This window comes from Periplaneta americana, chromosome 15, assembly GCF_040183065.1.
Source record: "Periplaneta americana isolate PAMFEO1 chromosome 15, P.americana_PAMFEO1_priV1, whole genome shotgun sequence".
NCBI lineage: Eukaryota > Metazoa > Arthropoda > Insecta > Blattodea > Blattidae > Periplaneta > Periplaneta americana.
This window is the reverse complement of record NC_091131.1, coordinates 96,410,574-96,438,143: the sequence shown is the minus strand read 5'-3', so window position 1 is coordinate 96,438,143 and position 27,570 is coordinate 96,410,574. Positions and strand designations below refer to the sequence as shown.

The 27,570-nt window shown below is 35.7% G+C and overlaps 1 non-coding gene across 1 annotated transcript; it reads left to right on the top strand.

The window, feature by feature from the left end:
- Window positions 1-21,232: 21,232 nt before the first annotated feature.
- On the top strand, window positions 21,233-21,324 carry TRNAY-GUA (transfer RNA tyrosine (anticodon GUA)). The gene is given in 2 exon segments: window positions 21,233-21,269; window positions 21,289-21,324. It is a non-coding gene; the product is annotated as a tRNA-Tyr (tRNA).
- The last annotated feature ends 6,246 nt before the right edge of the window (window positions 21,325-27,570 follow it).

Below are 27,570 nucleotides of genomic sequence, written 5' to 3'. Positions count from 1 at the left end.
ATTACAAAGACAGCGCAGTATCAGAAAATAAATTTACATTCACTTCTCCTTCTCTTCGAAATATTGAACTCTTCTATTCCTTCGTACCTGTCGTCTCACTTCACTTACCTTTCTTCCCACCATAATCTGAACACACGCTCTTGCCATTAAACAATACTAACAATACCATCCCATCACACTTCCTCATACTCATCCTCTTTCACAATAGCCCTGCCAAGACTCTGGAATTCGCTACCTGCTAGCATCAGGGACTGTCGAAATAAAATTGAATTCAAACACAAACTTACTAGGCAATTGGTCTGTAATTGAGACTCGTTCAGACATGGTTTCTTGTAAATAAGTATCTTATTCTAGCACAAAATATTTCAATATCCGGTGATTTCATCACTATATAATTTTATTCTAGATTTAATTTTTACTTAAGTAAAAAAATCTTTCTTTGTTCTTAACTTCTACAATAAACTCTCTTGTCTTTATTAATCAGTTAATCTTTTAGTACTTTGATTTTTATTGTATTTGTAAATTTAATATTAATTGTAAGTACAATTATTGTAATTGCATTCTTAATATTGTAGTTTTAATCCCCTGTTAGAGGGGAAGAGAAGGCCTGATGGCCTTTCTCTACCAGATTAAATAAATATATGTACTACTATACTACTATCAGTGATTCGACAAACCACAAACGGTTAATATAAAGTATTATTAAATATAAGCAGTTTAAAAATCTGAAATTGTCGGCTTTCTTAAGTAAATAGCTATGTTTACTTAAGAAAGATGTGTAAGTCACGAAAATGTGTAAGATTCAGCGTTGCGCCAACTTCAACTGTCAGTTGCTCAGTAAGAGATTAACGGATGACACAGAAAAAACGAACTTCACAAGAAATTGTTTTGAAGTTAATGACACTGAGTATAGAATTGCATCAAACCATTATTTAAGATATTCCTCTAATTGAGATTCTGGTGGTATGTACATCTATTATCAGTTTGTCAGGCAGTAGCCTACATCTTACTTGACGATATGTACTGTATCAGAGGAAGAACAAATATTTTTATGCATCTAAAGTCTGATTAGTGTAATATGTAGCTAGTCGGCGAGGAAAGGAACTGGCCAACCTACCCCTTTATCTCCTGGTTTAGTTGCATCATGAGTGGTGCCTTATTGGTATCACTTTTGAGGTTCAGATTTGTCTTCGGGCAGTTGATTAAACAACAACTACTTCATTATCAATTGTTGAAATTTAATTAAACACTGTTCAAATATTAATAGTGTAAGTAAACCTTAGTGAGACAGCAGAGAATGTTATAGGTTTTTTTATTTAGAAATGTTGTAAACTTTCCTATTTCATTACAATGTTTAGATTATATATTATTTTAATGTACCGAAGTACATATGATATTTCCATGCAGATATTCTGCGTCATCGTACAATGAAAGAGTAATGGAACGGAGAAAAATTCTCTCCGGCGCCGGGATTTGAACCCGGGTTTTCAGCTCTACGTGCTGATGCTTTATCCACTAAGCCACACCGGATACAACTCCGACGCCGGTTAGAATCGTCTCCGTTCCATTACTCTTTCATTGTACGATGACGCAGAATATCTGCATGGAAATATCATATGTACTTCGGTACATTAAAATAATATATATGATATGCGTAAATCACTTCGTGATTTAAGACGGCGCTTATTCCGTCGGATCCCGGCCAACTAGTCACTCATATCGAGTGCACCTCAGCACATGTGTGGACTTCGGTCCTGCGTTCATAGACATCTATGACGTAGTGCAGAGGGCGGCCACTAGAGGGAACCCAAGAGTTGGAGCTTAATCTGAGACGATTCTAACCGGCGTCGGAGTTGTATCCGGTGTGGCTTAGTGGATAAAGCATCAGCACGTAGAGCTGAAAACCCGGGTTCAAATCCCGGCGCCGGAGAGAATTTTTCTCCGTTCCATTACTCTTTCATTGTACGATGACGCAGAATATCTGCATGGAAATATCATATGTACTTCGGTACATTAAAATAATATATATGATATGCGTAAATCACTTCGTGATTTAAGACGGCGCTTATTCCGTCGGATCCCGGCCAACTAGTCACTCATATCGAGTGCACCTCAGCACATGTGTGGACTTCGGTCCTGCGTTCATAGACATCTATGACGTAGTGCCGAGGGCGGCCACTAGAGGGAACCCAAGAGTTGGAGCTTAATCTGAGACGATTCTAACCGGCGTCGGAGTTGTATCCGGTGTGGCTTAGTGGATAAAGCATCAGCACGTAGAGCTGAAAACCCGGGTTCAAATCCCGGCGCCGGAGAGAATTTTTCTCCGTTCCATTACTCTTTCAATGTTTAGATTGTTACTCTTCACATATTGTGAACTTTAGGAAGCCAAAAATGGTTACAGCTTTTTATTTACAAATGTTCATATTTTATTACCGATTTTTGAAGAAAGTAAACACCATTGTGTACGTGAGCTAGGCGTAAGAGAAAGAATAGATTAGGCTTTATTTATCTCTTGTATCCACTTCTTTCACAATAGCCCTGCCAAGACTCTGGAATTCGCTACCTGCTAGCATCAGGGACTGTCGAAATAAAATTGAATTCAAACGAAAACTTACTAGGCACTTGGTCAGTAATTGATTACTTGTAAATAGTTTCTTTAATCTATCACAAAATATTTCAATATTCAGTAATTTCATCACTATACAATTTTGTTATTCTAGATTTAATTTGTAATTCAGTAAATATAAAATATTCTTTGTTTCTCTATGATAAATTATCTAGCTTTAATTATTCAGGTAATCTTTTCGTACTTTGATTTTATTGTAATTGTAAATTTAATACTAATTGTAATATTGTTTGTAATTGTAATTGTAAATTTAATACTAATTGTAATTTTATTGTTGATATTGTAGTTGGAATCTCCTGGTAGAGGGGCAGAGAAGGCCTGACGGCCTTATCTCTACCAGGTTAAATAAATAAATAAATACTAAATACTAAATAAATACTTCAGTTTCGCTACAAAATTACAAATTATTTAAAATGACATTAAATTTCCTGCTTCTAACAAACGTGTTCTACAATTTCAGTTTGGTATTAGAATACATTTCTTTTCCGCGAACTGACACATTAGCTGATTGTGACGTCATACTCGATCACATGTCATACAAGGAAATATGTGGTCTTTTAGCGTCCAAAGTACCATTGTTATATTACATAATAGTCGTACGTACATGTTCCAAAATACCACTGTAAACATGGTACTGTTATTTCGAGGTAGTATTTTCAGGGAATTGGAACAGTTGTAACTGTTACGATAAAATAACTCTTCTCATCTCTAGTCTCTGAAGCGTTAATGCAAGAAGAGTGTATATATAGCAGAGATAAGACGAGATCAAATGAAAACTTTAACTGCGCAGTTGAAATATTATTATTGCATTCCAAACATGAGGCTACTCTGTTATTTAATATTTAGTCAACTGTTTGCAGGAATGATGCTGTAGTAACATTCACATGATCGTCAGTTCACCGAAGGACAGATTTGTTTGTGCATGTGGGTAAAATTTTATCAAGTGTTATAGAGAAATGAAAGCTATATCCACATGTCACGGCCCCAATCGAATCTTAATATTTATGATATATGTAGCTAAACATTAAACAGAATTAGTCATATCTAGTCATAATTATTTCTGATGCCTGATAAAAATATGCGTTGTATAACTTCAGTGTTATGAGATAGTTGTGACACTTGATCTTTAGAAAGGGAGATAGATGGCTTATTGAATGGTTTACTGTATAATAATAGCTTTAGTATGACTATTTCGTTTATATGATGTCATTCCATTTTCGACCATTGAAGTGTAATGAAATTTTGAATTCCAACCTATCAGTCAGACATCGCGATAATTTTTGCAGCTAGATTTATCGCTATCAATTTATCGCATGGTCGTTCTTTTGTTTAGTCAGTGTCGCCAACTATTTCTCCGTAAATCGATGAGTATGATTCCATTGCATCTACACGGTTAAACTTTTCTTTCAACTTTACGCATTCAAGCAATGAATGCAATATTGATATTTAATATTAATTAATATATTTACGCAGTGAAGACTACGTTCAAAACGGCTCACCATGTAGACACAAAATCTTCATATCTTAATTGAACGTACGTTTTAAACTTGATTCTTTCAATATTCTTCCCAGATTGCATGCACACGTGCATGGAAAATTGAACTGTGTAGATGCAGCTTTAGTTCCTTTACACACTACAGCGAGAATGTGTTCGTCGAACTATGGAGAATGCTTTCCTATAGCACGGAGTAATGGACAAAATAAGGCATAATTGACATTGGCCCCGCTCCCACAGGTAACATAACCTAATTTAGCATTTAAAATTTGTGTAACATGAATGAAATTAAACAATTAATAGAAAGTCAGGTGTTCAAATTTATGTCACATCAGCGCATATCAAACCCAAAGACCTTGTATAGTATTATATACAAGATCTTTGATCAAACTGCCTTCCGTATGGCGTAATAAAATTTGTGTTTTTAATTACCCGTACAGAGATGGCGTAGCAACAATGTCTCGCTGTAGTGTGAATGCATAAGCATTGCTAGCTGTTTCCACACATATTACATAGTTCATGATTCTCGGTGTAGTGTATAATGTAACGGTGAAGTACTATATAAAGTGTGAAATCTTACTTCCACATCTACAGCTTCATCTTTTAATTCCATGTCCATTGTTGGCTATCTGGAGAAAATTACACTCTTTCATTCAGATTTGATAACTGCTTTTTCAGCAATTCATTTAATTAATGTACTAATCAGGTTACTTGCAATTTTTATAAAATATTTAAATTAAATTATGATTTCAGCAGGTAATGAAAATGTATTTCTGTTATAATAATAAGAGAAAAGCGCAGTACATGTAATTAACATTGTTAAACCAGTATTTCGCTTTTCGCAATTGGCATTACTGAATAACATCCAATTTCTTTATTGCAGTAATCGATATTCATCTATTTCAAATTCACAATGTCTGAATAGGTTAAGTATTCGTAAATATATAATTATTAACATTTTGTGAGCGAATTTTAGGGATATATTATTTACATTTTTATTTTATTCACGAAATAGTCCTAATAAATGTCACTCGAGGTCTGAGATTTGCCAGATAAATCTCAGACCTCTCGTGACATTACTACAGATAATGGTTTGGTTTGCGAGTGGGAATGTAGGCCTACCGTATTAGCCTAAATGTGAAACATACCAAAGCTGATTTCTTTGGTATATAATCTGATTATATTTTGTTACTAAAATAAAACGGAAAAAGGTATTTATGGAATATTTGCACATTCATGTGAATTCTAAATAAACTGCAGTGCAGACAGTCATATAACCGGTATCTATACTTCTAAAGTTAATTTCAGCAATCTAAATAATAAAATAATGTGAACCAGAAGCATTTGAAAAATTATTCTTTAGATGTGAATACGTCTTTGTTTGAGGTACAATTGATGAGAAAATATAAACATTTTTAGCGTAACACGAAATTAAAGAAGTATCTGATATTATAGATGTTGTACAGCTTGATTTAAGGATTTTGGCCCTTGTAAAAAGTAAGTAGCTCGACCAAGAGCGAGTTATAAATACTCATCACTACTGGCGGACTGGGTCGCACAGTTCAGGTCGCACAGTCATAACACCTAACACTTCCTACTTATCATGTCGCGGTACACTCCGTCTTAAAACACAATATTCTTCCACACGTCCCGTTACTAACCACTACGTCTGTTCTCTAAACAATGTCATGATGACTAATATTTTCTTGATATAATATGTGTCCCTCAACTACGAGCATATATATAATTTTCATTCTTTCCCTTCCCTCTTCTCCTTCTATAAACGTTTGTGATTAAATGTCTTTCTTATGACGCAACACACAGCTCCCTCACTAGCCAAAGACAAGGGCCAATAACATTGAATCGAGCTATACATGCCAAAACTTCCGCGCGATTATCTTTTGAGTGTTGACGATCTATTTCCAATCGAATAATAAGATGAAATAGGATAAAAGTGACTGTTTGTATTTATAGCAATGTAATAGGATCAGAAAGGAAAGCAACCTTAGGATAACTCGTTGTAATGTATTGTGATAACAGTAGGGTAATGATGATGACTTTGTGTCATGTAAAGAATTGAAATTAATGTGATGTTATAAGATAATAATTTGTAATGAATTAAGTTCTTTCTATTTCGGTGTACCATAAGGTGAGGTCTTTTAGTTTAATATTCTGTAATGAAGTGTGAGGCAGCTAAAATAATGTGAATGAAATAATATGGCTGCATTTAAATTAATATGATATATTGCATTAGAAGTAATCAGATTAATAGTGTGATGTTAAATATTGTGCCAGATTGAGATAATGCATTGTGAGTATAATGTTATGTGTATCTGTTGATGAAACAATAATGAATTGTTGATGTATTATTTACCAAGCTTAGTGTGATGTAATTCGAGGAATTTAGTTAAAGTGAAGTAAAATACTACAGTGCATATAAAACAGCATGATGTGAGTTACGAATAATATAACATAAGGTATATGTGTGTTATGAAAGAAGGTGCTACATCAAGTAATGCTATTTTTTTATATTGCATGTTTTCTGTTCATATGGTTTGATGTCATGTTTGGTTTACCTTCATGTTCATATGATATGATGTTCTAGATAATTTTAAAATGTCTCTTGTCTAGCCTCTATTTTTGTACATGATAGCATTTGTATGCAGTGAGTTGTCATATGTGTAATTTATTCAAATATTAATAAACGTGGGAGAAAAAAAAAAGAACTTTGTTTCTTCTTAAGAGATTAAAAAAAAATAAAAAAAAATAAGCGACAAGTATTATCTGCATATAACCGAAGGAAATTATGATGTCACTGTCCTTGAGGTCTTGTGTCATATAGCCCCGAGGTTTCTACATGTAGCCCCGAGTTCTGTAACAGTAGGTAGAACCTGATCGCAAACTCGTGGCACCAACATGCGCGAACTTCTTTCTGAGGCTTCGGAATGGGGGGTTCTGTGTGTGCGGGCGACTGCTTACTCATAGAGCCGCAGTGTTGCCAATTTAGCCACTTTGTGGCTAAATCTAGCCATTTCGAATACTGATCTAGCAACAATTTTTTCAAAATGCCACCTGTGGCATTTTAGCTACTTTCTATGCTCCATTTAGCTGTTTTTGGCCATCTTGAATTTTTTTAGATACATTCTAATTTTTATTACTTATAGCCTACGTGCATACGTGGATCTAATTTCTCGACTTCGGATTTTTCAATGGTCACTACCGTTACATAAAATTGCACAATAGCATACAATTAGGGTACCGGTACGCATTACCTCATCGGTATTCGGTACTTCCCTCGGTTAAATGATGAATTTTCTCCCCTCTCTTTCCACTGAGCACGTGATGATGTATTTCACACCATTCAAGGCTGCATTTATGTTGTGATGTGTGTCTGTAGACTGCATTGCATTCAATCTTAAAATAATAGTTGCTATGTGGTATTTTAGTTCAGGTATCGTGCTGTGATGTGTTTGAAATTAGTGATTGTGTTTTAATTAAATATCACGAGAGTAATAAAATATATTATTAATCATGCCGAAACCTAAATATACTCAAAAGTATCGAAAAGAATGGGAGAATTGGGGGGAATTAAAAGACTGGATACAACCTGTTCCTACAGCCAATTCAAACGTTTTTTGTAAATTCTGTAAATCATACGTCTGCGTTAAATTTGCCCCATTCGAATGCTGAAGTAGAGAGTTTTCAGTTAGGTCAGTATCGTTAAAAACAAACCGAGGAACAGGATTAAAATACAAACATTGTCGGCTATTTTGAACTGCAAGTTTGGATTACGCCGCACCGTATGCAGAAGTGTTGTTATTCATATGAAGTTCTTTCTGAACTTCTTCGCCTTGTGGGAGCAACCGCAACCTATACGTCGTCAGAGAATGATCCTAGTACTTCTGAAAGGGTGTTGGAAACAAGGGATGAGGAAGATGGCAGCGTTGATGATGATGATGATGATGATGATGATGATGATGATGTGTATTTCTATTATGTGAGTTATAATTAACAGTTGCCTATTTCTCTAATTCCTTCTCTCTCAGCTTATTATTACGATATAATACGTACACTTTTTTTAAATATGTTTGTACCTGACATACTTAGGCCTATCGTATTTAGCGATTTAAACTTTAGCCACTTTTGGCCATTTTCGGGATCAGTTGTAGCCACTTTTTTCCACTAGGTTTTGGCAACACTGAATTAGAGCGTACTGTTCAAACACTCCCCAGCAAGACTCTTGGACGAGTCCATGTAAGTGGATGCCAATTCGTCTTTCGCGCAGATGCCACGAGTTTGCGATCGGGCTTTAGTCCCGAGATCTGTAAGCGTAACCCCGAGATCCATAGTTGCCATACATAACGACTGTAGTCGTACACATACGACTCTTTTGACTAATTGTACGAGGTACGACCGAATTCTGTGTCGTACGCAATTTTGTACTACTATTTTACTGAAGGGACAAGATTATTTTGGAAGTTATAATGTTGGTCTATAATTAAAATGAAATTAACGGTTAACTCGTCTCTTTTTAGACAACTTTTCTTCATTCAGTATACGAAAGAAACATACTTCATGCTTTATGCTTTGAAAATCAATTTGATGAAGAAGGAAAATTAAGAAGTCTACACGCGCCGACATAGCAGTGTTGGATTCGAGTCGACTGCAAGTGGATTAATTTCATGTACCTATAATTATGAGCTGCCGACGGCCAAAGATTAAGTTTCTACTGAATTTGAATATAATAATTTTTGTTTCTGACCAAGCGTCGTCGTGCATACTTTACGGGCATGATAGTGTTGATGAAGAAATGTGATTTTGTTGAAAGCCAAATGTCGTTATGGATATGAACTATAATTATTAATATTCTTGATTGGATTAAAAATGGATGCAGATTTATTTGAATGTTGAATGTCGCTGTGGATGTGAACAATAATTAGTAATATCCCTAATTGAAACTAAAATTTAGTGGTAGAATTATATTTATATGCCAATGAGCCACTTTCTTTGGGTGTTATGTGAAATTTGTTAGTAAGATTATAAATGTACGACAATTTTATGCTGAAGTACGACATTTTTCATAAGTTGGTACGACAGTTGCATTTTCTTTATCAGGCAACTCTGCCGAGATCTGTGACAGATAGCCGCGAGGTCTGTGACAAGGTTAGAGTGGGTTAGATGAAGAGATGGCTACATATGTGATGCATTTTCGCGTAATGGCATGTCTACTGCGTACGTTGACTTCACAGCGCGGAAGATGGCGTTGGACAGTTGGAATCTGCCGTACGTATTTCACAACATAATAGTACATAAGAAAGACATGCATGAAGTGTTTTCTTTTTAATTTCTAGTTTAGCTGAATGATTTTAGAAAAAAGCTACGAAATACGGTTATGTGCTTATTTACCCCAAATTTCATTCCTTTAGCTCTATTTATGAATTGAGCGTACCCATGCACTTCGTACCCTTATATAACATAATTATTTTAAAATATCTCTAATCACATCCCATTTTTTTTAGAACTTGTGTCATGGCGTTTCTCAAGGTTTTAACGCCACTGTTGAGCGATTTTTTATAAATAATTATCGCGTATGTGCAAAGTATCGTATTTGATCTGAATGCAGGTGTTATGCTACTGCGTTCTTCCATGGGTGCGAAAGCTACTGAGAAAGCTGACAAGCAGCATTTCGCACAAGATTGGCTTTCAACAGCATCTCTCTAGTGTACTTTATCTCTCGAGCTTATTGCGTTAAACATCTCTCGGATACGATTGCACAATATCATTAATACACACAGAGTCCCACATAACGCTATCACAACGCGCGAAGAATGACTTCTCTTGTATTTCCTACAGCACGAATAGTTTTAAAGTGCCACGTCATCAGTTGTGTTAGTTTTCGAAACCTTCTTATTCTGCTCTCCTGATAATGCACGTCGTCCCCCTGTCATTTTTATTACACTTCTCGTATGTCATCTTGCGTGCTTGTCATCGTAGACACGGGCTCTTTGTTTTATGCCTTCTATTGTTTTATCCACATGTCAGGGTTCTCCTAGAAGCGTTGTCCCAGAACGATGTTTCCAGAGAAACTGCATTGCAAAATTTCTTCAATAAAAAAATTATATGTTTCGATAACATGTCTGACCGACTTAAGTAATTAGGAGTGTTCGATTCTCGATTATGAATGTGTGTATTGTTCTCCATGGACAATTAATATTGTTTTTTGTAACTCTTCTAGACAGTCAGGGAAAATTGGTTTTGCTGATAACTTGTACAGGGACATCATTTTATTTTTATTAAAAGTTTTAATATTAACCTGGCTATACCTTTGGATTGACGGTTGAAAACAGAAAACACCGTTTGCTACCCCTTTCCACGAATGGAGTTCGATGATACTGACGTAAAAATACAAACAAATCACTTTACTAGGTATAAGAGGGAAGAAAAGTAGTTCATCCATTTACGTAAACTAGGAAATCTCGCAATGTTCAGTTTGATAATTTTCATAGGTTTTTGTTTAATCAAAATACAGTACTGTATTAACATTAAGTGTGTTTACTCACGAACTGAGTTATCCATGCGAACGTATTCATTATGCAGTGTATATTATACTGTCTACAGCACATCAGCGTACAATGTAGAGAATGAAGTTAAATTGAAAACTAATCATAATATGGATATTTAAACGCATTTTTTAAAATGGTGGCCGTTCGTTTTGATTCAGGCTTAATTACCAGTTTCGTCCTTCGAACTAATTCTGTACCTACTCTATAAAAGAGTACCTTACGTACTGTAAATTCAATCTTCACTTCTACCCGATCCGAAAAGATAAAATTACTCAGACATGCTATCTACTGTTCGTCCAAGTAGTTATGTCGCAGGATCGTAGCAAGAGGGGAAATCACGTGACAGTTAATTACTTAACGAGGCCCTTTTATTTAAGTTATTTTAAACAGTTGTATAATATTACAACAGAAATTAATGTTTTTCAGAAAAGAGCCAAGACAGCCCAGCCACTAGCTTTACAGAGGGGCGAGTAGAAGTAGATGGGAGAAACGGACGACAGTACCTGTGCGAAAATATGATTCAATATTGAAAGCTTTTTCGTCACTGGAAAATGCGAACATATTTCTGAAACGTACTATACTCACTAACTCAGTATTGTTTACTATATGCGACCTTGGTTCTGTTGGAGGACAGTTGGAACTTCATTAATAGAAGGGGTGGGAGCGAAGTACATACAAAAACTCAGGTACAATAAAAATGGAAGTAAAAATAAAATGATGTCCCTATATAATTTTAACATTAATAAATGATTTCTTCTCTATTTTATTCATAACGAGTGTGTTAATAAATCCTAGGGAGGATCGCAAAGTAACGCACAATTACTTTACAGTATACTGTTTTGTTTAGGACCTTCAAAGTTAGCAGATAATTAATTTGAATCTTTCGCTACAGACAGCAATGTCTCGATAAGTGTCACCCTGGCGAAACGAGCGGTAACTACTGAGTAAAGATGGAACGTATGCTAGCATCGTCTACTTGTGAAGAGCGCGAGGTGTAGTCCGTTTTTCCTGAGCAAAACGAAAAAGTCCGAGTGAAATCCACAGGGAAATGTTGGAGGTGTATGGTGTTGTATGGTAACAGATTGTTACTTTTGCATGACTGATATAGGCTACCTAGAATAACTTACTAAACATATTTTTATATATCAATCTCTGTTAATTTGGCAGCAATTAGACGAGTGTCTCACAACCAGAGTTTCTTACACCTACTCACTTCAGAGCCATAGTGGGCCAAGCGCCATTTGTTAAAAACGGAGAAAGCAAGGGTTAAAGTTAAGTGAATACCATAGTTTAATGAAGATTGACATATCATTTAGTTTTAATGTGTATGCTTTATATTACTTGCTATATGTTTCCATTGAATTATGGTAATAACTTCATTTTAACTCTTGTTTTCTACGGATTTAGTAAATGGCGCGTGGCCCACTATGGTTCTGAACCCTTCTTATGTATTAGAAATATTCGGTAAACGGATTTAAAATCAATACGAAAAATTCTATAAGGATAAACCATAATTTTTCTTTAAATAGGAAAAAGTTTAATCAGCAAAGATTTTATAAAGTAATAAAAATAATCTAATTATACATATTACAATTTACGACTACTTAAAAACCTCGCGCGATGGGAAAATGTTGTAAACAGATTTTAAATAAGAGCAAAAAAAAGTTTAGGTAGATCGTCGTCGTCATCATCATCATCATCAACAACAACTAATAAGAATTAAACAATTGGTTCGTTGCGACTCCAAGTATTATAGCTGCTGAATCCATCTTTTCCGTGGACGCCCCTGGTCGTTTTCCCCCTCTGTGATGATAGTTTCAACTTGTCCAGAGCATTCCATCAGTACTCATTCTACTGAAGTGCTCGTATCACTTCTTTCTATAGGATATTCTTATATTTTATCTTTTAAACTGGATATTTATAGTTCGTTTCGAGTGTCTCTATTGCGTTTTTTGTCCATTAACGTGTATCCTGCCACAAATCTCAGATATTTCATTTCGGAAACTTTAATTCTTTTTATTGTTTGTTTATTCAGGGTCCACGTTTCTGAGCCACACAAAATCGCAGGTACAACTAATACTTTGTAAAATTTCAGGAATGTTTCCTTTCTTACTTTTCTTGCCAATGTTCTTTCGAATATACCACATAAATATTGAAAAGATTGTGGTTTATTGTCTATAATACTTTCCTCCATTATAACCTATAGATGCTCCTAAATAATTAAAATCTTTTACTTATTATAGTATTCTGTCCTTTAACACTATCTTGACTCGTTGTATGTCTTTGCCCCTTTGGGCCATAACTTTAGTTTTTATTAAAGAAATTTCTAGGTTGTAATCTTGTGCAATCTTGCTTAGTTTGAAAATAGCAGATCGTTTTCCGAAGAAGTTATTATAGCCTGGTCGTTGGCAAACAAGAGTGTATCTACAGGGACTTTATTAGCTCTATTTTTAAGATCAATTGCCATTTTTGACAACCTCGTCAATATATAAGTTAAAAGAGTAGATGAGAGGGTCACCATTGTCTTATAGTCCTTGGTTAATTGAGATTCTCTGTTTCGATTTTTTGGTTTCCACTCTTTATTATAAATTGTATTTAGATACAAGCTTTCAATAGCTCTTGCAAGATGCTTCGAAAAACCTCTTGCAACCAATACATTCCATAAAATTTCTCTGTCAATTCTGTCAAAAGTCTTTATGTAATCGATGAAGGCTATTAATAGTGGAAGATTAAATTCTCGATTCTTCTCAATAATCTGTGTAGCTGTGAAAATACAGTCTAAACACATTTTTTATCTTTTAACAGACAATTAATGTTTAATTTTGTTTATCATTGATTTTTGAAAACAATAAAAGTTTCATTTAGAGCAATGTTTATAAGGACATTCCATTTTCAGGAAAAGTATAGAGGACAATATATTTAATATTAAAGATAGTTAAAAGTAGGTGAGACTGTAATACAATCTATAACAGCTGCTCTGAGGGACTTCTTGCTATCAGTTGAGGTAGTGTACCCCTTGAATACAGGCGATTAGATGCATTCTAGTCGATCTTGCAGAGGGAGGGAAGCGGCAGTCCGATCTAATTACTCTGGCATAACAGAGTTATCTGCTGGTTATCTCCAGAGAACGGGAAGCCCCGAACCTCAATCTGCGAACACTGCACTCGGCTATGAATCATGCCTGTCGTCCATGAATTGATATCAATGTTTAAAGTGGGGAGGGAATTTCTTTTGACTAAATTTCTGCGATCATTTCATTATGGAATATTTGAATACAGCAGTGTTGCCACGACCTACTCACGAAAATCAGAAGAAAATCATCGAAAAAACAGGAGATTACAGTAGATTAATTAAACATGGATTTCCTCTTTGTATTATAACATTAATTACAAAACAGTGTACTGTAAGAAAGATGATACTGTACTGTTGTATTACTATATAGCACATCCCTAACCAATGTAATGTAACAATTTTGCTTATTATCATTTCTACTCAGCGTATGTAACTAAGTCATGCAATTTTGTTTTTACACAGTAATGTCTTATGGACAATGTTTCATATTAAAATGTATTAATCAGAAATTTTTCGTGTATTCACAAAATATTTTCGATATAAGAGATTTGTTTTAAAGGTGATATTAAATGCAGTATTGCATTAGCTGCGACTATAACAGACGAAAAATTATCCCCTTTCTTGCATTTACATAACTATCCTTTAAACTGTTCATCATTTCCCAGTCTGATTTATAATATTCTAGGAGTATTTACTTTTCTTTCTTGCTGGGACACTTCCACTCATTTTAAAAGATCACTATGCAAGATATGTAACACAAAAATACCATTACCTACACTTCACTCTCTCACTGTTTCACGTGCACACAATCAGAAACAAACTTCACTACTTAATACTGTTCCCCGAGTCCCCAAAACAATAATGAAATAACTTAATTCTGTCGTCGATTTGCTAAAGGGGACACGTCCAAAACAACAAAGTGTTGGAAAATCGCTACAAAAATCATAACGAACTTAAAAATATTAAAATGTTCATGGATCCTGAATGTATGTATCCATAGTGATCTAATTAGAAAAAAATATATATTAACATTTTAATTAAACTTAGAGTTTTTGCGATTGTTCAACACTTTATTTTCGACATGTCACCTTTTGCAAATCGACGAAAGTTGTCACATGCTTATGTTGCATGAAGATTATATACTTTGTGTGTATGTGTATGTGTGCGTGCGTGCATGTGTGTGTGAGGAAGAGAGTGTGCATCCTTTCGTGGTAAGGTTTCAAACATTCGTTCTCTATCATTCTGTAATTATGTTTAGACTATCCAATGGATTGGAGAGACTCATAAATCTGAGCCATGTGCATAAAACATGGTCTTTATCTCCTGTGTGCTGATATCATAATCCGCCGCGAGAGGCGACTCTTGCTTCTTGTAAGCATCATTGTGGCGCCGCGTTATGAGCAGGGAGACAAATGAAAAAATTGTTTGACTTGTGTATAAGATGCAAAAATAAGACATGGTGACCTAATATATGTGTACTAAAGTAATGAGTTGAAAATCCGGTCATAGAAATAGGTAACTGCAGCATGTCAAAAATGCAGGAGAAATTCGGACTTTTGACAAAGAAATCAGTAGAGCAGTAGATTCAATGGAGAAACAGGAAATCTCCTGCTAAATTAGTAGGTATGGCAACACTGGAATACAGTATTGCAGTAGCAATTATTTGGGAGGAAACTTTTTCTGGATGAGTAGATGTTGAGGTAGGAGATTGGTTGATTTTAATTGATTTTTGTGTCCGTCTGTTGATTTGTTGATGTACTGAATAGTTAGTCAGTGTGTGTGTTGCCTTGGCTTTAAGAGAGTACACCCGGGATGGGTCCGTACCAGTGTTGCCAACACATCAATTGTATCCCCGTCAGTCTAACACCCCGAAATCCGTCAGAATCCGTCAAAATAAAAAAAAAAAATAAGACCAACTCAATACATCTGTATATACAAATAAAAAGCAAATTTTAACACAACTTACTTATCAATTTTGATTAAAATAATAATTCATCCACATCATCCGCAGTTGATGTGCTGGGTTGGTCTACCCCCCCCCCAAATGAAACAATTAAAAATGACAGCAGCTAGAAAAAGTCAAAAGACGATGTAAATCGTAATTTCCGCCAGAAAATCCGTCACCCGTCAAAGTCATTCTTTCCCCATAAGATACATTGAAATTCCGTCACTTTTTATGGAATTTCTGTCCAGTTGGCAACACTGGTCCGTACACTCAAAGGCACGCATTGGCCGATTGTACTCCCTTTTCAGCGTTGCCAACTCCAGTTTGCAGAAATACACTAAACGTTAAAAAAAACACTAAATATAGCATGAAAACCACTAGATTTTTAGATGTGCATTACATATTTAAAAAATAGTAATAATAGGCTATGAATAATGATTAAACACTTACCGAAACTACATTATCATCGTCTTCTTCTCCTTAAATTTCAGTTATGAAAGTTGAAGCACCTGCAGTTTCTGGTTTGTAATGTTTCCATTGTTCCGTCTCTCTTATTATTCATATCTATGATTCGTCTAGAATCCACCCACTACCATCCACTAGTCCACTAGTCCAGCCATCGTCAACTGGCCTGCCGGGACGCTGGCTGAGGAGGTAGTACTGTGCAGTGTGCAGTAGGTCGAGCCAAGCCAACGCATCCCATCACAGAAGCCAACTTTCTGACCATAATTTACAATGTCTTCTTCGATTGTGTTCTACACGAGCATTGACACCTAACATAAACCAGTTAGTGAGGGAAAAATGAATTAAAAAAAAAAAACAGGAAAACCAATGCTAATGATGAGCGAAAATAATTTTTATCATTTGTTGTTTACATTGTAATAAAATAATTTACTTCAGTCTTGTAACAGAAGAGATAATATGTTTCATATGTTGTACATAATGGTTTTATTATATATAATGTCAGATACAAAATGGATAATTAATTTTATTTTATTGACGACACTTTAACAAAGGAATAGTATGACATGATTTAAATATTAGTAATGGATTTGATTTGTTTAATATTTTGTAACAGTGAAAATGCGTTATAGGTCTGTATGTTCTCATTTACTTTAATATGAGAAAACTATTTGCTTTCAAAACCGTTACAATTCATAACGGAAAAATACAACTTGTTTCTTGTCTTAAACTGAAAAGTGATTTACTTATTACGCAGTTCCTTTTAAAATAAATTAAGTACGTGTTTATTTTTATTATAATTATTAGAGACTGATTACAAGGATTGAACAAGTGAACGGACGCCACTGCCATCACCTGATTCCTTCCCCCCAACTCCTGCTGCACAGTTGATGTCTAAGGGATAGAACTGAGCAGCGAGCAAACTGTGCTTGCTCCATAGTGCACTGAGAAGACGACTTCTGCACTAGTCTATGGACAAACTGCATCATGGTGGACGTTCGATTCGGCGTAACGAAAACACAAGTAGTTTTTCCAATTGGGAACTGTGAAGGGCTTGGTGAAATGACGACGGTAACATGAAACACGGGAGAACCACGAGAAAGACTCTCATAACCTTGGTTTTGCCCGCTACAAATACAACTCAGCCATCTGCGAGATTTGAACTCGAATCCGTGGTCGTCGTAAAAAAAACGCAACCACATAAGCAGCTGGGCTGGTTTCTATCGCTGATGCAGATTGTAAATATGTGTACAAGAAATATCCTTACTACTAAAAGTTATTAATAGGGAAATATCCAGTTTTTACTAATCTCTGAGCATTTATACTGCTGGGCGTTCTTGGTAATTTTCTAATTCAACATGATATACAAGTAGCAAGAATCCCTGCATATGTTGTTTGCGTATATCATAACCGCAGCGTAGAAATGTTTCATTGGCATTTCCTGGTCTCTCAACCCCGGAAATACCCCATACACGGCTCAGAACAGAGCCAGGCTCTTAACAGTCTTCAGATTAGATAAGTATATTACACAATCTGACAACAGTTATCGCACATCGAGTCCTCGTCCTGCACCGGCGAAAGGCCATGAACGCTGTGGTACAGTGAAGCAGTGGCTGGCCGTCATCACTATGCGTCACCGAAGCTCGTACACCTTACCCTAACACCATATATTTTATGGAATTGAATTGTATGAAATGAAGAGAAAAGTGAGGTGAATTTAGAGGTGTATGGTATAGAATTTCTAATATTGAACAAAACGGCAGAAGGCCGAGAAAAAAATATCAGTCTAGTCAGCGCCAGAGAACGAAACAGATGTGCAACTGAGTTGATTTGTGGTCCTGATACAGATTATACTCTTCTTAGTAAATGAAAGTCAGCCGAGGCATATTATGTTTTACAAGAGTATAGGCCGGAGTTCTCTTTAGGGGTATTGGCAACCATCAATCAATGAATCAATGTTCCATCATTCCAGTATGAAACATATGGCTCTCAGAAAATTCCTTCATCTGACTCTGTTCTTGGCGAACTCCTTGATCTCTCCCCACATCTTGACTCTGCTTTTGGCTTCTGCAAGGATTGTACGTTTCCATGTTATCTCGGGTTTGCCAATTCCTCGACTGCCTTGAGGATTCAAATCAAGTGCTTTCGTGGCTATGTCATTTGATTGCCAGCCATGGTTATAGAATTTCTATTGGATGTTTGGCATTGTTGCTCCGAATAAATGAAAAAAAGTGAATGATTCAAGATATAATTCGTATTTTGACTGCAGAATGGCTTGTAGGCCTATCTGCTGAAATCCATCGCAGAATGGTTGCAATAACCCCCTGAGTCGTGAGAGTATAGTATTGTATAATATACTATACTTTGTACATGATTATGATATAAGAAGTATGTGCAGAGACCCGAAGTATAGTATAATATACCTGCGTTTGTGCTCTAATTGTCATCATCATCATCATCATCATCATCATCATCATCATCATTGGCGCTACAGTCCAAAACGGGTCCTGGCCTACATGATTCTCTGCCTCCAATCTTCTCTATCCCGGGCTCTCACTTCCCAATTCCTACACTTCAGTAGCTGCTGACAATCTTCCTTGATTGAGTCTTTCCATCTTCTCCTAGGTTTTCCAATAGGTCTTTTGCCATATATCTGATCCTGCATAGCCATCTTCGGTATCTTGAATTGTCCATTCTCTGAACATGTCCAGCCCATTCCAAATTTTTTAGTTTCACTATTACTGAAATCTCCAAATCTTTGTATCTATTGTAAATTTCTTTGTTATATCTCATTCTTCAGATCCCCTTATCTCTAACGGATCCGAGAATTCTTCTTAACACTTTTCTTTCAAAACTATTGATTATGTTTTCTGTTTTTTTTTTTTTTGGTCATAACCCATGTCCATAAATTAATACCGGGCGTATCATGTGCTCTAATTGTAACCAGCAGAAATTTTTCCGCATTTTTCATCATGTCAGTGACTTTTTTTAGTATTAAATCTATTTAAACTATTAGTAGTCAGTGGATAGCACGAAGGACATATTAACTGCTACTTTGCGCTGTATTTTACAGAATTTTTACTTTAAACCTCATTACCCAATTTTGCTCTTAACGGCTCAATTGAGGACCGTTTTTGCAAAACTTGCTAACTGAAAAAACGAAATTTTACAGGAGAGACAAAACACTATAGTAAGCAAGTTTTGCTGTATGTCTCACTTATAGCAGAAAGCAAGTTTTGAAAAAAACGATCACACATTGATACACTACAATGAAGAGAAATTTTACTAAGACGCTTTGAACATCATATAGAGGCCTGCCTTATGTTAACGAATCCATCAAAATCTCAATTTTGGAAATTTTGCAGATAGCAAGTTTTGCAAAAACGGCCCTCAATTTTACCCGGTATTTAAAATATTTTTCGCTTAAAAAAGTAGATTTTGTTTTCGGTAAGGGAGCAATTTTTTATGAAGATTTTTCGTAAAAGCAGAATTCTTTAATTGAAAATATTTTAATATAAAATTATATGGGGAAAATGCAGGGGACAGAAAATAATTTCGTAATACTGAACCTTTCATAATGCTGTCGTTCGTTATAAGACATTTGACTGTACTTTTTGAGGCACTTGGTACAACACGGCAGGGTGTGCGGCCCTGTTGCTTCAGTATACGTTCGTGACCGGCTTGTTACGCACACGTGTAGCCATGCCACGGCGACCAGTCATCTGGAGAATCTTTGCCAGTTGCTCTTAGTCACTTCCCCGTATCTTGGATCGGTAGCGAAGTCCAACCAGCGACTTCTACGTTCTATGCATTCTGACTATGCAGACCTGTTCATTGACAGGTTGAGGAGACCCTGACGTGGGTGAGGGTTGGCCAAAACTCCACTGAGTCACGTGTGACCCGAGTTGCATAATTAAAGAGTAAGACACTTTGCCATGCATTCCGCGGCGTGACCCAGAAGGAAATACATCGGTATTCCGTCTGCCTACCGCAGTGGAATAGTAAATTCCTTTCCTGTTTCATAACTTAAGGAGACTTACTGTGAAATGAAATGCTGTAATCTTCAGCCAGGTTACAGTGTGTGTTATTTGGGAGGTTTCTTCAGTTGCAGTCAGTCACACGACTCTTCTTCGGTTCTTGACATCACACTTCGGAAATATTCAGTTTGTTCATGTAAATAAGAACCATTTCCTTAAAAATCTAAATATCATAATAACCAGTGCTGTCATGGTAATCTTTCTCTTGGCCATACGCCCCACCCCTTGTTTTCTCCCTTGAAATAGCCTAAATTTTACTCTCCTCTCTCTATCCCTCCGACTGTCACTTAATGATTTTTTTTAATATTAAAGAAGAAGTAGGCTAAAGAAATTGTTTTGCTTTACATTTTAATTGTACAACAAGCTTGATTTAAAGAATACACCATGTAGCCCCACTATAGATGCACACTTGTCTCGATGAATCTTGGAATGAGTATTTGTAGCACTTCTTGTTTTTCAACCATTATTTTATTTAATTCTGGATTCCAGTGCTGCAGAGGTGGACAATTTTTGTTTATAAACATCAAACAAAATACATTAGGAACAGCAAGAGATGATATAAGATCTGTACAGATCTCCACGTAAAAAGCTTAGACACCCATATGCACCCTTATCCCCATACGATTAATTAAACAAAATTGTAGGTTCCCGTACGATGTATGGCCCCATATGGCCTCCATGACAGCACTGATAATAACACCCAACAGAGAGCATACACATTTCACGCAGTTAGCTTACAGGTATCCTTATGAATTCCATGTCACTTTTGAATATTGTATCACATTTGTGTTTGTGTTATACATTTCTATTTCGTCAGTTTAATTTTATTTAGATTCTTAATTTTGCTTATAATATTAGGAACATGCATAGCAAGTATAGTAATAGCGATAGCCGTGGAAAGTAATGAACGTGGTTGCCAATTTCTCAGCGACCTCAATTTATTTCATGTTGCTTTAATTATGTATTATCTATAAGAAGGGAATTGTAGAGCGGTGAAAGAGTAAGGTGAAAGTTGGTACAGTTTACTCGTGTCCTCTGGTAGCTCAGTTGGTAGAGCGGTGGACTGTAGTGGTGAGTTGAATGCGGTAATCCATAGGTCGCTGGTTCAAATCCGGCCCGGAGGAAATATTTTTATTTCTCGGATAAATGCATATGTTAGTACTATGCAGAAAAATCTGAAAATTTCTAGCGTAGAATAACTGCTTGTTGCAAAAAATTGTAAAAAAAAATTAAAAACAAATAAAAATAATTTAAAATTTTGTAACTTATATCGTGTTATTTATTTTACGTTTCCATGCTTAAAACCTATAAAATAAATTGAAGTTGATGTACGGTATAAAAGAAGAATTTATTTTATTGGGTTATTTTACGACGCTGTATCAACATCTAGGTTATTTAGCGTCTGAATGATATGAAGGTGATAATTGCCGGTGAAATGAGTCCGGGGTCCAACACCGAACGTTACCCAGCATTTGCTCGTTATAAAAGAAGAAAAGAACAAGGGATATAAGAAGAGAACGTGAGGAAGAAGGAAGAAATTACGAATATATATAAAAGAAGAACAAAATAAAAGAAAGAAAAGAAGTATATAATGAAATAAATATAAAAGTAGGTAAACGAAAAGAAAAATGAAATGAAAAAGATGTTAATTACTTGAAAATGCTTCTCAATTAAATGTTCAAAATGAACTGTATTGTTGGCTAGACACTAATACAGCTTATGTATTTCGGAACTCCTGTACATAGCACTGCCATAGTATCAAAAGCATAAATAATATAAATTCAAACTTTGGCTTTTATTGTCCTCTGTCTATTCTGTAGTACGAAATGGAAATATAAAAATTAGAAATTTATCCTTTGAAGAGAGAAAAAATTCAAACTTCTTAGAGCAACAATAAAAAAATATATATAAATGACACCCGAGAGGAAATTAAACGTAAAATAAATATGTAAAATGCCTCTTATTATTTGGTTCAGAAGCTTTTGTCATCCGGTCTGCTCTCAAGAAAGTTGAAAGTTAGAATTTATAAAACAGTTATATTACCGGTTCTTCTTTATGGCTGTGAAACTTAGACTCTCACTTTGAGAGAGGAACAGAGGCTAAGAGTGTTTGAGAATAAGGTACTTAGGAAATATTTGGGGCTAAGAGGGATGAAGTTACAGGAGAATGGAGAAAGTTACACAACGCAGAACTGCACTCATTGTATTTTTCGCCTTACACAATTAGGAACATTAAATCCAGGCGTTTGAGATGGGCAGGGATGTAGCACGTATGGGCGAATCCAGAAATGCATAAGTATAGAGAATTAGTTGGGAGGCCGAAGGGAAAAAGACCTTTGGGGAGGTCGAGACGTAAATGGGAGGATAATATTAAAATGGATTTGAAGGAGTTGGGATATGATGCTCAGGATGTGGGCGGCAATGAACCTCCGGGTTCTCTAAAAGTCATTTGTAAGTTAGTAAGAGGAAGACAGAAAATAGGAAATATTGGAGAATGCTGGGTTTGCAATTAAAGACCTGCTTTTGGGAGAAGACTATGAATGAATGAATGAATGACTGAATAGGGGTGCTATTTAAAATTTCAGAAAGAGGTGGGGGATGAGGGAGTGGAACCTAAACGACATAACAGTGGTTTTAAACTTCCCTCTCAATATCTAAATTGAAGGGTTCAGAACCATAGTGGGCCAAGCGCCATTTACTAAATCCGTAGAAAACAAGGGTTAAAATGAAGTTATTACCATACTTCAATGGAAACATACAGCAAGTAATATAAAGTATACACATTAAAACTAAATGATATGTCAATCTTCACTAAACTATGGTATTCACTTAACTTTAACCCTTGCTTTCTCCGTTTTTAATAAATGGCGCTTGGCCCACTATGGCTCTGAACCCTTCAATTGACGTATTTTTTGTTTAAACTAAATTTAATTGTAATAAATAGTTATTTAGACTGATAAGTTTTGAAATGAAAACCCTGTATGTACCTGTAATACAGTATATTGTTGATAATGGAGAAATGGATGAATTCACATGGCAAGGTATCGGAAATCCTGCCCCGAAACTACTCTGTCCATCTCAAGTTTGATATGATTTCTTCGGAAAAGAATCCCACTCTCCTTCGTTAAAGGACTGAGCCACGGCTGGACGGAATCATCAGTTGCCTCGAACGGTGAGAATCTGGTTAGTTCCATTGCGTAATGACTTCGCCGGTGGACCAACTCCGCCCAAACTAGGTTTTATAAATCGTTTAATGATGCGTTTATGTCATCAAACTCTAATTGCTATGGGGCTAATGGCTATTGACTGGGATAATAAGGGTTAATGGTTGAATACAGTTGAAATTTATGACAAGCTCCCGGGATCCATTTTACGGGTTAGTAGGAACGAATGTAAAATAGAGACAACTAATTCAAATTCAGATTCTTTTGCGCTCACCGAGTACAAACCGACAACCGACAACGTTTAGTGTAATTATATGGCCTACTCCGAAGATAAGCCTGCTCTGAGCTAGTGTAACATATCAAATGTGATGGGATACTTATTCATTTTGTCATTTCCAACTTATATAAAAGCTGTGTTCCTTACGATATTAATTTAGCAGTAAGAATTCACGTCCCAGGAAATATGTTTCAAACTGTTGACTATCTGTCGTTGCTTTATTTTGGACTTCTAAATTACCTCCTTTCTGGCTCCAAATGACGGCGTATCTTGCCAAAAAACCTGTGCGCCCCGGGTTCGATTCCCAATACAGAGAAGTAAAGATTTAGCCACAGTCTAGTATATACAGTCACGAAGCTCAATACATAGTAAATATCTATCCATAGGTAGTTGTTAGCAGAGTGCTGCATTGGAGTTAAATCGCTCGCTTGAACTCGGTCGAGTGTCGCACCCTCGAGTGAGATACGATTGGTCGTGATACGCTCGTAATAAATAGGAGCACAGTACAAGGTCATCTCACCGACATGTACTATCTTGTATGGAAGGCGACAGATAAGATACGGTACACATATGTTTTGCTCACACGGTAAAAATAAGGCTTTATTTTCTGCGTTTATGACAAACGTTTAATGGAACAGTCAATGGAGCGTACCAAAACAGGAACATGAAGTTATAAATAAAATAGTATAAAAAACTTCGATATACAGGTATTATTGCTAATTCATAATTATTCAATATTTGATTTACCACATATATAATATGATAGATTCATACATAGTGTTCCGCCTATATACTGCGGCAATATAGAAACGTTTTACAAAATATTATTGATATAGGAATAGATTAATAACAATATTAGTACAGAGATAACGTCACAGAAAATATAATTAAACGAATAATCATGCTGCACAACTGTTACAGATGCAAAGATTGATACACCAATCATTATTATTATTATTATTATTATTATTATTATTATTATTATTACTAGAAAACTTGATACAGTTCTTGCATTATCGTGATTGTGTTCTCCGTTTATAATAATTACATTTACATCCAATAACATCTATCAGATGTGGGAAAAACAAAATCACTCCTGTGTTGGGGGGGGGGGGAAGAAAAAAAAATTTACCTACAACATATATATTACATTTTAAAGCAAGTTTTGTAGTTGTACTATGGAAAGGTTAGTTAAACACTGCAAAGTTTTGAAATGATAAACATCTATGATGTTACTACACAGTTCATCACTGTAACAAGAACGAATGTCTAACGCTCGGCTTATACCGTTCGAGGATTTATCGCTCGTGACAATTTTACCCATATGCATGTGCGCTACCTGTCGGATTTTGCTATGAACTACTTGGCGCTCGAGCGAAAACGTCCGATGCAGACCTCTGGTTGATAGCCACTAGGATCGCTAATATCGCCTCATTACAGACAATGCGAAATAGTATCGGCACAGTCTATTGTTCCTAGCACCCTCACAACTCAAGCTTCGTGACTGTATATAGAGACCTACTAGACTTTGATTTAACCTCGAACCATAGGATCTAGATATGCGTCCCTTCTCTCGTGGTAGTTATGTGTTACGATTTGCGTCATTCTACGTGATCAGGGCATGTTTAAAAAAATATGGTTTCAGATTCAGAATTACGGTATAAATATAAAACTTTTCTAAATTGTGGCACGCTTAATATCAACATCTGTTGACATAATGGCAACTTTTCACCTTCTCTTCTATAGTAGCCTACATTACAATATTGTCAATATGATTGATTGGCAAATGCATTAGCAATTTCTTTATGATTAGTGAGGTGTACACCATTTATAGATAATTCTGTAGGATAGTTATTGGTTTTACGAAAAGATTAAACATTTTTCCAAAATTTCTTAGGTCATTCTGTAAATTTTCGTCAATACCTTGTAAACAGTAATAATAATAATAATAACAATAATAATAATAATAATAATAATAATTATAATAGAGTATTAGGTTTTCTTATTAAAATAAAAGTATTTTCTTTCTGTCGCGTTGGAAAAGCCACCTAGCCACCGCCGGAGCTCAGTCGGCTAAGGCGCTTCCTGCCGATCGGAAGTTGCGCTCGGGGTCGGGTTCGATTCCCGCTTGCGCTGATTACCTGGTTGGGTTTTTTCCGAGATTTTCTCCAACCGTAAAACAAATATCAGGTAATCTATGGCGAATCCTCGGCCTCATCTTGCCAAATACTATCTCTCTACCATCAATACTATCAACGCCAAATAACCTAGTAGGCCTAGTTGATACATCGTCGTTAAATAACCAATTAAGAAAAAAAGAGTCGTCTCACAAAAGTGTATAAAATTTAAAAGGCAAATGTCCTACTAATGCATAAAAGTTGCAGATATTTACAATGTAAGGTGACGATTTTTCTCAATAATATTTAAAACATCACTAGCAAAGTGAAATATCTCTTCTAGCCCAATAAGAAGTGAAACAATTTTCGAAAACCTTGCAAAGATTTACATTATTAAAATACGTAGTTCCAACATTGTCTTGTTTTACTGGGTCTTGCAATGCAAAAACACCGTTTTCTAATTTCATAGGTCAATATGCTGCACACGTCATTTTCAAATTATTACCCATAACATGAGGGAATTTGGTTGGTTTTTTTCCGAGGTTTTCTCTTTCTGTAACGCGGATATCAGTTAATCCCATGGCGAATCCTCTGTCTCACCTCGTCAAATACCATCTCGTCACAAATTCCATGGACGCTAGATAACTAGTTACTGTACTTGATATAGCGGCGTTAAGTAACCGACTAAAATAGGTATTAGGGAGCAAGACTCATTCTTAAAATAATGAAAACACTGCAGAATAGTTACTTGGCTAGTCTTAATATCGTAATGTTAATTGAACTCTCCCATGAACCATTGCGCAACTTGTTGAAATAGGCCAAGCTCAATGAAATACACCTGTATTTACAAAGAGGTAAATATTTTTAATATCTCTTAGTTAAAACTTCACGTGTCGTGTAGAAATTCTGCACTTACGGCCTGAAGGAGCGTCAGATTGGCTCTGGATAGACAGGGAGTACTAGTAAGGCTTCGGAGAGACTTCTATCGATCCTGATATTAAAATATATCCCCTTTATAGCCTACAGCAGTACTCCTTAGAAAAAGGGAATCCAAGCATGCTATATTGCATCTACTGGCGAAGAATATAATATTTTGTTGTAGTGAGCGTTCGGTGACAGCGATAGCAAACTGTTCAGCTCATAGCCACTAAAATACTATTCAGGATTTCTGAATGTCTACCAAGGGTGAGTGACGTAATTATCCCCCCCCCCACCAAAAATGGCTGCCTTGATGTGTTCGTACCGCAGGTAACTGAAACAAAAGTGTTGTGCAAAATCCAGTGTTTTCACAGATAATTTAAATAAAATAGTGTTTATTTACTATGAATATTTATGGTTTAAACTTACTACGTATGAAAATTGATTAGGTATGCTATTGAAAGTTATACAGTATTTCTAATACGTTTATATGAAAGCTTGTGAACGATACCCATTAGACATTAAGCTCAATGGCAGACACTGAACTTTGTAGTGCAAAGAAGAGAACAAGAAATAAGTATTTTCTTTCACTGTAGGGCTACATGAAAACAAGCAACTACTTCATTTATTTCTTGTGGCACCGGTAAGTGTATTTTAGGTCTATATTTAACTTGTGTCTTTTTAATTAACAACTTAACATTTTGTAAATGATATACCTATGCAAATATTTATTTTAACTAGCCAATTCCTTTACTTAATTAGTCATAGGTAGCTGCGCCATAATACTTGTGCTTGTGTTAGAAGAAGCCGCTGCATATACTATATGTTTACCGCTCTTACATTTACGATACTACGTAGGTAGGCTACTATTATTACGTTTTCATGGAGTATTCAA